The sequence below is a fragment of the Bubalus bubalis genome, chromosome 10, assembly GCF_019923935.1.
Source record: "Bubalus bubalis isolate 160015118507 breed Murrah chromosome 10, NDDB_SH_1, whole genome shotgun sequence".
NCBI lineage: Eukaryota > Metazoa > Chordata > Mammalia > Artiodactyla > Bovidae > Bubalus > Bubalus bubalis.
Genome location: NC_059166.1, coordinates 28,241,845 through 28,254,160, shown reverse-complemented (window position 1 = coordinate 28,254,160; position 12,316 = coordinate 28,241,845). Strand labels below are relative to the sequence as shown.

The window sequence follows — 12,316 nt, the reverse complement described above, 5'->3', positions numbered from 1 at the left end:
TCTTTAAATCTTCCCCTTTCCTCACTTTCCTCCACATCCATGAGCAAGTCACAAAGGCTCTGTCTCAAAAACAGCCCCTTCATCTCTTCACTGGTGTGCATTCCACCTGCTCCTTGAGCCCAACCCCCATCCTCTCCTGCCCTGACTCTTACAGTAGCTGCCCAGCTGGTCTCCCAGGTTCACCTCTTGCACCCTCACCAGCCTTACATCACACTAAGCTAGAATGATGTTTGAAATTTTAATTCAGATTTGTCTTTGCACTATTCTCATTCCATCCAGTCTTCCCATTGCATGGAATAAGCTCCAAATTCCTTGCCATTGTGCAGAGCATTTTCCATCTGCGGCCTCTTTCCACCTCACTCCCCTCAACTCCCCTACTCCCTTTCCAGCTCCTGCTTGTTCTGAAGCCTCTGCACTCTCCCTTCCATCCTTTCTTGGTTGAATCCTTTCTCACCCTGAACCTCTCAGCTTAAATGTCACCTAGTTAGAGATGCCTTTTTTTTTTTTTCTTTAAAGGAATTTTTTCTTTTTTTAACTCATTAGGTCTTTTTTTAAACTTAGAATTTCAGCCATGAAATTAAAAGACGCTTACTCCTTGGAAGGAAAGTTATGACCAACCTACATAGCATATTCAAAAGCAGAGACATTACTTTGCCAACAAAGGTCCGTCTAGTCAAGGCTATGGTTTCTCCTGTGGTCATGTATGGATGTGAGAGTTGGACTGTGAAGAAGGCTGAGTGCCGAAGAATTGATGCTTTTGAACTGTGGTGTTGGAGAAGACTCTTGAGAGTCCCTTGGACTGCAAGGAGATCCAACCAGTCCATTCTGAAGGAGATCAGCCCTAGGATTTCTTTGGAGGGAATGATGCTGAAGGTGAAACTCCAGTACTTTGGCCACCTCATGCGAAGAGCTGATTCATTGGAAAAGACTCTGATGCTGGGAGGGATTGAGGGCAGGAGGAGAAGGGGACGCCAGAGGATGAGATGGCTGGATGGCATCACTGACTCGATGGATGTGAATCTGAGTGAACTCCAGGAGTTGGTGATGGACAGGGAGGCCTGGCGTGCTGCGATTCATGGGGTCACACGACTGAGCGACTGAACTGAACTGATCGTTAATTAACAATGTGCTGCTACTTTCAGGCGTGCGTACATGCTAAGTCACTTCAGTTGTGTCCGACACTTTTCAACCCTTGGACTGTAGCCCGCCAGGCTCCCCTGTCCATGGGATTCTCCAGGCAAGAATACTGGAGTGGGTTGTCGTTTCCTCCTCCAGGGGATCTTCCTAACCCAGGGATCAAACCCACATCTCTTGCATCTTCTGCGTTATAGGCGGATTCTTTACCCACTGAGACACCTGGGAAGCCCTAGTTTCAGATGTACAGCAAGCTGATTCAGTTATACATATACATGTGTCTATTCTTTTCCAAATTCCTTTCATATTTAGGTTGTTACATAATATTGAGCAGAGTTTTCTGTGCTATGCAGTAGGTCCTTGTTGGTTATCCATTTTAAATATATGCCTTTTAAAATCAATCCAAAGTAGTCCAACCCACCTATCACTTTCTCACACAATACTCTACTGTTTACTTCTCAGGACTTCTCACAGTCTATGATTATTTTATTTGCTGATTTTGTTATCCCCAATTAGGATGTAAGTTACATATGATCAAGGACCCTGTCTTACACAGTGGAGGATCTCAACCTCTTAGAAAAGTATCTGGTGCAGACTTGGCACTCAGTAAACATTTCCTGAAAAGATGGATGAGCTTCCGGGGGCCTCCTTTTCTTTTCAAGTTTATTTATTTTTAATTTAAGGATAAATGCTTTACAGTATTGTGTTTCTGCCAAACATTAACATGAATCAGCCATAGGTATATGTATGTCCCCTCCCTCTTGAAACTTCTTCGCAGCTCCCTCCCCATCCCACCCCTCTAGGTGGTTACAGAGCCCTAGTTTGAGTTCCCTGAGTCATACAAAAATATGGAATGCTTCATGAATTTGCATAGGGGCCATGCTAGTTTTCTCTGTATCGTTCCAATTTTAGTATATGTGCTGCTGAAATGAGCATCCTCATTTTCTTATTCTGTGACCTAAAGGTAAAAGATACAGCCCTGTTTCATAGAGTTGTTATGAGGATTAAATGTGAAAAAATTCTAAGAGATCAATAAATGTTAGCCACTATGATTATTACCAATACTACTACTAGTAATAGTCATACTAGTAGTACCACTATTCTTTCAACAGCCCTTATGAGGTCGCTAAAATTATCTAGAATTTACAAATAAGGAAATGAAGATTAGACATTCAAATAGCTATGTTAATATCACTTAGTATGCCTTAGAGCTTGAATTTTAAGAGTGAGGAGTTGGAAATGACTGAAGAGCTCATTTCTTAGTGATTAGAAGAGAGGTGTTTCCGATGGCATTACCAAGCTTTGGACAGAGGGACTCTAAAAGGAAGAGATATGTTATGCTGAGCAGGTATCTGGATATCCAAGGTTTGATGCCTAGTGAATATCGGGGATAGAAGTCTCACTCACGTGAGAGGTCAGCAGTTTTAGATTTGTGTATCCAAGAATATAACCTCTCCATTGTGATCATAATACCATTATCTAGAAAGCTGTTCATTTAGTGTTGGCAGAAACACACATACACGTACTCCTTGAGGTCAAAAGAGAGTGGCAGCTCCTCAGATGGGCCCCTCTCTCTTCCCTGCCCCCTACTGGAATTCCCTTCTGTTTTCTAATCCTAGATCCTTCCTCACAGCATCCTGTATCCCTTTTGCAGGCTCACTTTGTGGGCCTCAAGCATTAACTTCAGGACCCAGAAGCAGGCCTTTGAGGTCTGATGTTGTATTATGCTTGGGTGATGTGAATTTTTTGGCATAAAAAAATAAAGTAGGATACCAAAAACTCTTTCTCTTCTTATATTGATGTCTTTAAAAATAGCTAAAATTGGTCCAGCACTTACCATATGTCAGGGACTATTCTAAGTACTTTAGATGAATATATAAAATATTTGTTTTCCGGAATAAGGAAAAGAAGAGTGGTGAATAGAAGAGACAGAACAAAGACTATAAGGCTGATGGATAAAGAAGATGGATAAGGCATTGTTTTATGGATCATAGTAAAGAATCTGCCTGCAGTGTGGGAGACCTGGGTTCAATCTCTGGTTTGGGAAGATCCCCTGGAGAAGAGAACTGGCTACCCACTCCACTATTCTGGTCTAGAGAATTCCATACATACACACATACAGGTCAAAAAATATATATAACCAACATCCCAAAGACCCATCCTGTGATCCCTCCCTTCCCTGAGACAGAGACTATCAGGCCCAAGTTTCTCATAACCTCCATGCTATTCTGCCTCTTTGGCAGCTTCAAACACAAAAGCCATTGAATATTAGGGACCTTAGGCATTGTCTAATCGACATGCCTCCCCCTTGTTTTGAGTTCAGAGGGGTGATGACTTGTTTAAGATCACACAGAGATTACAAAATCTGAATCTCCTCTTTCTACTGGTCCATGAGGTCACAAAGAGTTGGACACAACTGGGCTCCAAAATCACTACAGATGGTGACTGCAGCCATGAAATTAAAAGATGCTTACTCCTTGGAAGGAAAGTTATGACCAACCTAGATAGCATATTCAAAAGCAGAGACATTACTTTGCCAACAAATGTTCGTCTAGTCAAGGCTATGGTTTTTCCTGTGGTCATGTATGGATGTGAGAGTTGGACTGTGAAGAGGGCTGAGTGCTGAAGAATTGATGCTTTTGAACTGTGGTGTTGGAGAAGACTCTTGAGAGTCCCTTGGACTGCAAGGAGATCCAACCAGTCCATTCTGAAGGAGATCAGCCCTGGGATTTCTTTGGAAGGAATGATGCTAAAGCTGAAACTCCAGTACTTTGGCCACCTCATGCGAAGATTTGACTCATTGGAAAAGACTCTGATGCTGGGAGGGATTGGGGGCAGGAGGAGAAGGGGATGACAGAGGATGAGATGGCTGGATGGCATCACTGACTCGATGGATGTGAGTCTGAGTGAACTCCGGGAGTTGGTGATGGACAAGGAGGCCTGGTGTGCTGCGATTCATGGGGTCGCAAAGAGTTGGACATGACTGAGCGACTGATCTGATCTGATCTGAGCGACTTTCACTTCCACACACTTTAGAATCAAGCGCTTCAAGGAAGAGATGGTCAACAGTCTCAAGTCTCTCTTAAATTGGAGGAAGAAAATTAGGTTCATATTTAACTTCAGAAAAGTGTTTATGTAGAGAACTTAGAACTCAGATTACTAGCAAATTGAGGGAGGAAGTATAAATGGACGGTATAGAGAGTCTTCCACACATTTGACAGCAAACAGAAGTAGGCAAGAGGCATGATTGCTAGAGAAGCAGCAAGGTAAAGGGAAATATTTGCTCAATTTGAGAGACCTATGAATTTTGAAAGGTGGAATGCAAGAAGCAAAAGAGGTGGGAGAAGAGTAAAGATATGGAAAGGGAGGGGGATAATGATGGGTGCAAAACACCCTTCAACGTTGATGTGAAACCAAAGCTGAGGTTCTTAAGCTGGGATGCATCATGGAGTCACTTGGGAGGGTTAAAAACAATCAGTGCCTGGATCCCACCTCCAGAGCTTCTGATTTAACTGGTCTGGGAGTGCCTGGGCATCAAAACATGTAATATTTCCTAATTGATTCTAACATACAGCCAAGTTTGGGAACTGCTGATCCAGGACTCAAGAGACTCTCTCCTCTTTGAATCTGAAAATAAGAACTAAGAAAATGATGTAAGGATAGATCATTTGAATTGAAGACAAGTTTAACTGATGAAACTCACACATGTTGGCTTGGATCATCTTAGTTAAAAAAAAAAAAATTAAACAGTTGATTTGATTATCAGTGGAGTGGGAAGAAGGAAGTTTGAAGACAGAGGCTCCTCAAATAGCTATCATGAGGGGCACATGGAAGAGACTCCTGCAGCAGAGGAGTGACAGACAACATGGAATAATGATGTTGTTGTGCCTGGGTGTTTGTTGAGCCAGTATTTCACACAGATTGGTCCTCTTATAGCTGGGCTTCATAGACTGATTGAGATGTAGAGAGAGTTGATGGAGGGTGATCCACGGGCTCAGGAAAGTCAAAGGAAGAAGTCAATTGACCATAGAGTCCAGTGTTGGGCTATGGTTGGTTAGGAAACAAGCTGAGTAGATTTGGACAGTGGGAGAGAAGACCTGTAAGGTTGTGGTTAGAGAAAGGAACTTTAGCAACTGAAATCCCAATTGGAAAATAATCTTTAAGGATCTATACCTCTTAGTGAGCATTAAAAATGCAAGTATCATGTTTCCTCTACAATTCAAGGAGGCTTGGTGAAAGGAACAATAGACACAAATTCTCAGATCAATCATTAGACAGAGCTCTGCCAACAGCCAGTCCCTCTGTCCATCTTCGGGGCTCAGTATATACTAGGAAGAGGTTTACTGTGATAACTTCTCAGGATTTGTATACCTGAATCACGACATCAGCTTGTCAGGTTGCTTAGCTATACATATCACACACCAATAAAAATATCTTTCCTTACCATAAGTTTCTGTGACTCCACCCCTCCCAACATTTTTTTGATGTCTTCTCTCTCCTCCATACTCCCATCCCCCAGATGGCTGTCGTAATCTTGATTTTAGAAACAGGCATCTTGAGGGGAAAAACCTCAAGGTTCCCATTTGTTTTCTAGCATTAAACTAGCAAAAAAATTTACTGGCAATTCGTTTAAAGAGGTGGAGCCTTATTAAAACCAAAAACAAGTGGCTCATGGGAAACTTCTTGTGCACTTAAGCATAACTCCTCATTTGTGTCAGCTAAAAGTTGTACTGACTTATATTGTCCTGTATTTGAACCAAATTCAAGTATCACATAATCATTACCAGTTTCACAATTTTCTTCTTCTTTTTTTCTGTTACTGAAAAGTTGAGTTTAAGGTAAAACTTCAACCTGTAAAGTCAGCAGGGCCAACTAGTCCTCTCTCAGCTGACCTGTTTGTTTCATTTGAAATGAAACTCACTTTTGCTCTTAATTCTTTCTCCTTCTCTCCTCTCCCCTACTCTCACCTATTACCTGGAAATGTCATTCAGGTCAGAGTTCTCAGATGCAATGTGGGATGGTTATCTTCCAGACCAGATGGCGAGGTATTTGAAAGTACACGGTGCTGTGGCTGCAACATTTAGACGCAGGTGTGTAAGGGAGAAGTGTCTTATGACAGAATCTTATGTTTAAGGCAGACTTCACAGAAATTTTGAGTTGCTTAGTTACAAGTGAGTTTGGTTATAAAAGTAGAATGTGTGTGTATGAGTGTGTGCTTAGTCATTCGGTCATGTCCAATTCTTTGCGACCCCAAGGACTGTAGACCACCATGATCCTCTGACCGTGGGGTTCTCCAGGCAAGAATACTGGAGTGGGTTGCCATCTCCTTCTCCAGGGTATTTTTCTGACCCAGGGATCGAACCCAAGTTTCCTGCATTGTGGGGGGATTCTTTACTGTCTGCTAATATATGCGGATATATATATATCCATCTCACTGGTTTGCAGATGAAATCTACTGAAATCAAAGAAAACATTATTTAAAAGTTACGCTATTACTGGCAATAATAATCATAATGCTTTATACTGCCACTGTGCTTCCACATACATTTAGTATGAGTTCTTCAGAACTATACGGGAGGGACTTCCCTGGTGGTCCAGTGGCTAAGACTCCATGTTCCCAAGGCAGGGGGGCCCGGGTTCAATCCCTGGTCAGGGAACTAGACCCCACAATCCACAATTTAAAAAAGATCTTGCATAACACAAGTAAAAATCACTCATGCCTCCAGGAAGATCGAAGATTCCAAGTGTCACAACTAAGACCCAGTGCAAATAAATAAATATAAAAAAGAACTGTGCAGGAGGTGGTTGAACATTCATTCACTCATTCACTCAAGCCAACTGTCCTATCTTGTGAGAGGGGCAGAAGTCCAAACAGCCACTTTGAGCTGAATGGACAGAGAGTTTGAGGAATGACCAGGTACTTACAGAGGCTGACTGCATCCTAGGACTCAGAGGTCAAGAAGTGATGCACAAGGCACTCAGGAGGCTCTCATAATTTACACAAATGATTCACACTAGAGTGAACAGCATGAGATTTACTGCAACCTGACAGCTGGGCAGGAAGGACGCTATTTTAGAGCCAAGTCACCAGGTGGACATCACTGGGATTCATGTTTGGCAGCTCACTGGAGCAACAGATTCTCATCTTGTCAAGGAGAAGGATTCATGCTCAACCACAAAATATCTTAGGGACTCCCCTCTCCCCATGCTTGTTGTTGTCTTCTTTGTACCCATTAATTGGGAAATCAGTCAGTCAATCAGTGCTCAGTCACTCAGCTGTATCTGATTCTTTGTGACCCTCTGGACTGTAGCCCACCAGACTCCTCTGTCCACGGAATTTTCCAGGCAAGAATACTGGAATGGGTAGCCATGTTGTCCTCCAGGGGATCTCCCTGACCCAAGGAATGAACCTGATCCAAGGATTGAACCCAAGGATTGAACCTTGGGTCAGGGAGAGTCTCCCACATCTCCTGCATTGGCAGGCGGATTCTTACCACTGCATCATCTGGGAAGCAATTGAGAAACACATAATGATAAAAACCAACTAGAAATCACTAAAATACATTGTCTTAGTCCATTTTAGCTGCTATAACAGAATACACAGACTGGGTGCCTTAAATCACAAACATTTATTTCTCTTAGCTCTTGAGACTACAAGTCTGAGATCAGGGTGCCCACATGGTCAGGTTCTTAATGAAGTACTTCCTCTTAAATGTCCCATCATCTGGCAGAGAAAGAGGGAAAAAGAACTAACTCTCTTCCTCTTTAAGGATGCTAATCCCATCATGGGGCTCTACCCTAAGACCTAATTAGCCCCCAAAGGCCTCACCTCCAAATACCATCACCTTTGGGCTTCAACATATGGATGGGAGGCTGCTAAGTCACTTCAGTCATGTCCAACTCTGTGTGACCCCATAGATGGCAGCCCACCAGGCTCCCCCATCCCTGGGATTCTCCAGGCAAGAACACTGGAGTGGGTTGCCATTTCCTTCTCCAATGCATAAGTGAAAAGTGAAAGTGAAGTCGCTCAGTCGTGTCCGACCCTCAGCGACCCCATGGACTACAGCCTTCAAGGCTCCTCCATCCATGGGATTTTCCAGGCAAGAGTACGGGAGCGGGGGTGCCATTGCCTTCTCCGATGGATGGGAGGAGGGGGACATAAACCTTCAGTTCACAACATGCACCTCCCCCCATTCCCTCACAAGCCCATCCCCTTGCCTGTTCTCCCAGGCCCTAACTGGAGATTGCTTCCTGCTTTCCCAATGACTATGGGCCAACTCTGATCCTGGCAGACAGCCACCTTCTCTGACATCCAGTGGGATGCTAACACACCTTCTCCAACAAGGCCTGAACCCCTTCTTCCAAGTTGTCATCCCATGGGTCCTCTTTCTTAGTCTTATGGTGCCCTTTAAAGTTCCTTTTACATCTTTGCAGTTACTCTTCTATCATAGTTTAATAACTCTTTGTAATAAACATCCCCTGCTTTACATCTCTGTATGGTTTCTATCTCTTGGTTGAACCAGCATTAACACAAGTTCTTTTGGAAAAGTAATGACACATACGTGCATGAGATAATCAATCCACAAACAACAGCTAGAATAGAAAAGAATTCCTAACTTTCTCACAACCGCTATCTATAATCTTCCAGGTGTCCACAGTCAGTAGATTGGGAGACCCTGGGCTAGAACTTCAGGTTGGCAGAAACAAAAGCAGAATCCTGGAGCTATTCAGAGAATGACATGAATGCCCTGGGGTGGGGTGGGGAAGCTTCGAGTGTTAGGGAACCGTGTTGATGTTCATGGTCAGGCCTGCCTCCTCCTCTTGATCCAGAATCTATGAACATCATAAAGATGAAATGTGTCTTGGATTGAAGAGGTGGGGAGAAGGAAACTGGGTCTACTCTGTCAGGATGAGTTCAGACCCTGGACTGGGATAGAGCCTGCAGGTGGGGGAGGAGAGGCAACAGCAAACCTAATAGTGAAAATCTGAGACGGGCTGGGGATAAAAGGGCAGAGCTGACATCAGCCATCTGTCAAGCTCCTGATTGACAGGTGAGCCTCTAAAACAGGGGGTACCAGGCAAACTGCTGGAGAGTACTCAGTGTACAAGTGGAACAAGCATGACTGGAAAACAGGTCCTCTGACTCCTAAATAGGATTTCTGTTTATCACACTGCCCATCCTAACAGGGCTTACTATTAGGGGCAGAACAGAAGGTTTCTATCATTTCTGATGTTTTGGAACAGATTAAATAGTATAGAAATCATCTTTTTGCAGAAGATATTTATGGAATTTGTCTTTCAAAATATCCAGATCTGGCTTTAGGAGGATTAGAGTTAAGGAAATATTTTAAATTCCTCTTCGGTTTTCCATCTAATTGATTTGGTAAGGTTTTTTTAAAGCCATTCCCTGAGTCAATTTTGGTAATTTAAAATTCCTGAAAAAGACTATTGATTTTATTAAAATATTCAATTTCTTTACTTAGTGTTGTAAAGAGTATTTAACTTCTAAAGTGAAAGTTGCTCAGTTGTATCCAACTTTTGCAGGCTGTATACAGTTAATGGAATTTTCCAGGCCAGAATACTGGAGTGGGTAGCTGGTCCCCAGGGGATCTTCCCAACCCAGGTCTCTCACATTGCAGGAAAATTCTTTACCAGCAGAGCCACTAGGGAAGCCCAAGAATACTGGAGTGGGTAGCCTATCCCTTCTCCAGAGAATCTTTCCAACCCAGGAATCGAACTGGTGTCTCCTACATTGTAGGCAGATTCTTTACCAGCTGGGCTACCAGGCAATCCCATTTAATTTTTAAGTATCCTCTATATCATCTGTGGTTAAAACCTAGTTCCCACATTAAATGATGTTATTGTGTTTTTCTCCTTTCCTTCATGGTCACAGATGCGAAGGATTTGCCTATTCAATATCTTTTCATAGAACCACCTCTGTATTTCCATGCCAATTCTATTGTCCATTTCTTTCTTTCTTTCTTTCTTTTTTTAATTTAATAGGAGAAGTGTTACAAGGAATCTCAGGTGTAGAGATATGAGTTAATCATACTCCCTTCTATATGACTCACTTTTACAACTGTTCTGTACTGGACTCTCTATTTCAGTTCTTTTATTTATTTTCTACTTTACTGTAACCCATACTCTCATTCCTTTCCTCTAAATAGACTTCTTCCAGTCCTCAGATCAGTATCTTTTTTAGAAAAATGTAATGTCTTTTTATTTTAGCCTGTAATTTTGGAATTATTCATATTGCATGTTTCTGTTAATTTCTTATTGCTGCCATAACAAATTATTTCAAACTCAGTGGCTTAAAACAACAAAATCATCATTTTACCATCCTGGAGATCAGGAGTTCAAAGTTAACATCAAAAGTCCACCTAAAGTCCCTGGTCTAAAATCAAGGGGTTGCCAGGGTTTGTTTGTTTTTTTTCCCAAAGGTTCTGAGAGAAGAATCTTGTTTCCTTGACTTTTTCAGTCTCTAGAGACTAAATAGGTTCAGGACTTCTTCCTTGCTTCTCTCCAATCTCTTGCTTCCTTCCTCACATCTCCTATTCCTGACTGTGAGCCCACTGCCTCCCTCTGATAAGGACTCCTATTATTGCACTGGTCCACCTGGATAATGCAGGCTACTCTCCCTCCATTAACATTCAGATCAGACCAGATCAGATCAGTCGCTCAGTCGTGTCCAACTCTGCGACCCCATGAATTGCAGCATGCCAGGCCTCCCTGTCCATCACCAACTCCCGGAGTTCACTCAGACTCACATCCATCGAGTCGGTGAGGCCATCCAGCCATCTCATCCTCTGTCGTCCCCTTCTCCTCTTTCCCCCAGTCCCTCCCAGCATCAGAGTCTTTTCCAATAAGTCAACTCTTCGCATGAGGTGGCCAAAGTACTGGAGTTTCAGCTTTAGCATCATTCCTTCCAAAGAAATCCCAGGGCTGATCTCCTTCAGAATGGACTGGTTGGATCTCCTTGCAGTCCAAGGGACTCTCAAGAGTCTTCTCCAACACCACAGTTCAAAAGCATCAATTCTTCCATTAACATTACTTGATCCCATTTGCATAGGTTCTGGGGATTAGAAGGTGACCATCCTCAGAGGGCCATTTTTCAGCCTGAAACAGTACTCATCTAATTCATCTCTTCTAACCACTGTGTAGTACTCAAGGCATACATGCACCATCCTTCACCTATCCGTGCTCCTAGAGATGAACACCTGCTACTATTTACATCTCTTCACTAAATATACTCTAACAAGTCCCCTTAAGAATCTGTGTGAGATTTCTCAAGGCTCTACAGAGGGACAAGGAGAGTGAAAGGAGCTGATAAAAATTACCAACCCCTACCCTCTGGAATGGTACAAGGGTCCAGAAAGGTATCAATACAAATCCCATGTAAAGACTTTAAATTTTTTATTTTCTGTATTTTTGAGTGCACTGTGTCTTCGTTGCTATGCACAGGCTTTCTCTAGTTGCAGCAGGTGGGGACTACTCTCTAGTTGTGGCGCTTGAGCTTCTCTCTGCAGTGGCTTCTCTCGTGGAAGCACCGACTCTAGAGCTCAGGCTCAGTAGTTGTGACACACAGGCTTAGCCGCCCTGCGATATGTGGGATCCTCCCAGGGATCGAACCTGTGTCCCCTGCATTGGTAGGCACTGTTAACACTAGATCACCAGGGAAGTCCCCCATGTAAAGATTTTTGCCAATTCCACCTTGGTAGGAGACTTGAAAACAATTTTCCCTACAGGACAAAAATTTCATGCCCTGAGTTATACCCAGAAGTATTACTAATTGCAGTGTGCAGACAGGCCATTTCTCCAAAATGTCTATTGCTCTCCACCAGTAGTGCAAGGAGTTTCTTATTTCCCACATATGCCTGCTAACACTTGGTAATACCTGTGTAAGATCAGGCCAGTCAAGATGGCTGTTCTCTTGCTCTCTGCACATCTCCTGCTCCAGCAGACCCTGCTTCATTCACTTGCCTATCCAATACTCTTGGTTATAGGGTTTAATTAGTCACTGCCTTCCTGCTTGCCTCCTGCTCCAGCCACTGGTTTCACTGGTAATTGATGAGCTAATCTGATGTCAATTCCGCCTATAAAGGGAGCCTCCTCCTCCCCCATGTATCGAAGATGGCTGTCATTTTCTGCTTGCTGTCTGCTGGTCACAGTGGGATTTCAATCC

At 43.1% G+C, this 12,316-nt stretch overlaps 1 pseudogene; it reads right to left on the bottom strand.

Annotated features, from left to right (window-relative positions):
- Window positions 1-1,976: 1,976 nt before the first annotated feature.
- LOC112587693 lies at window positions 1,977-2,070 on the bottom strand (annotated as a pseudogene).
- Window positions 2,071-12,316: the final 10,246 nt, after the last annotated feature.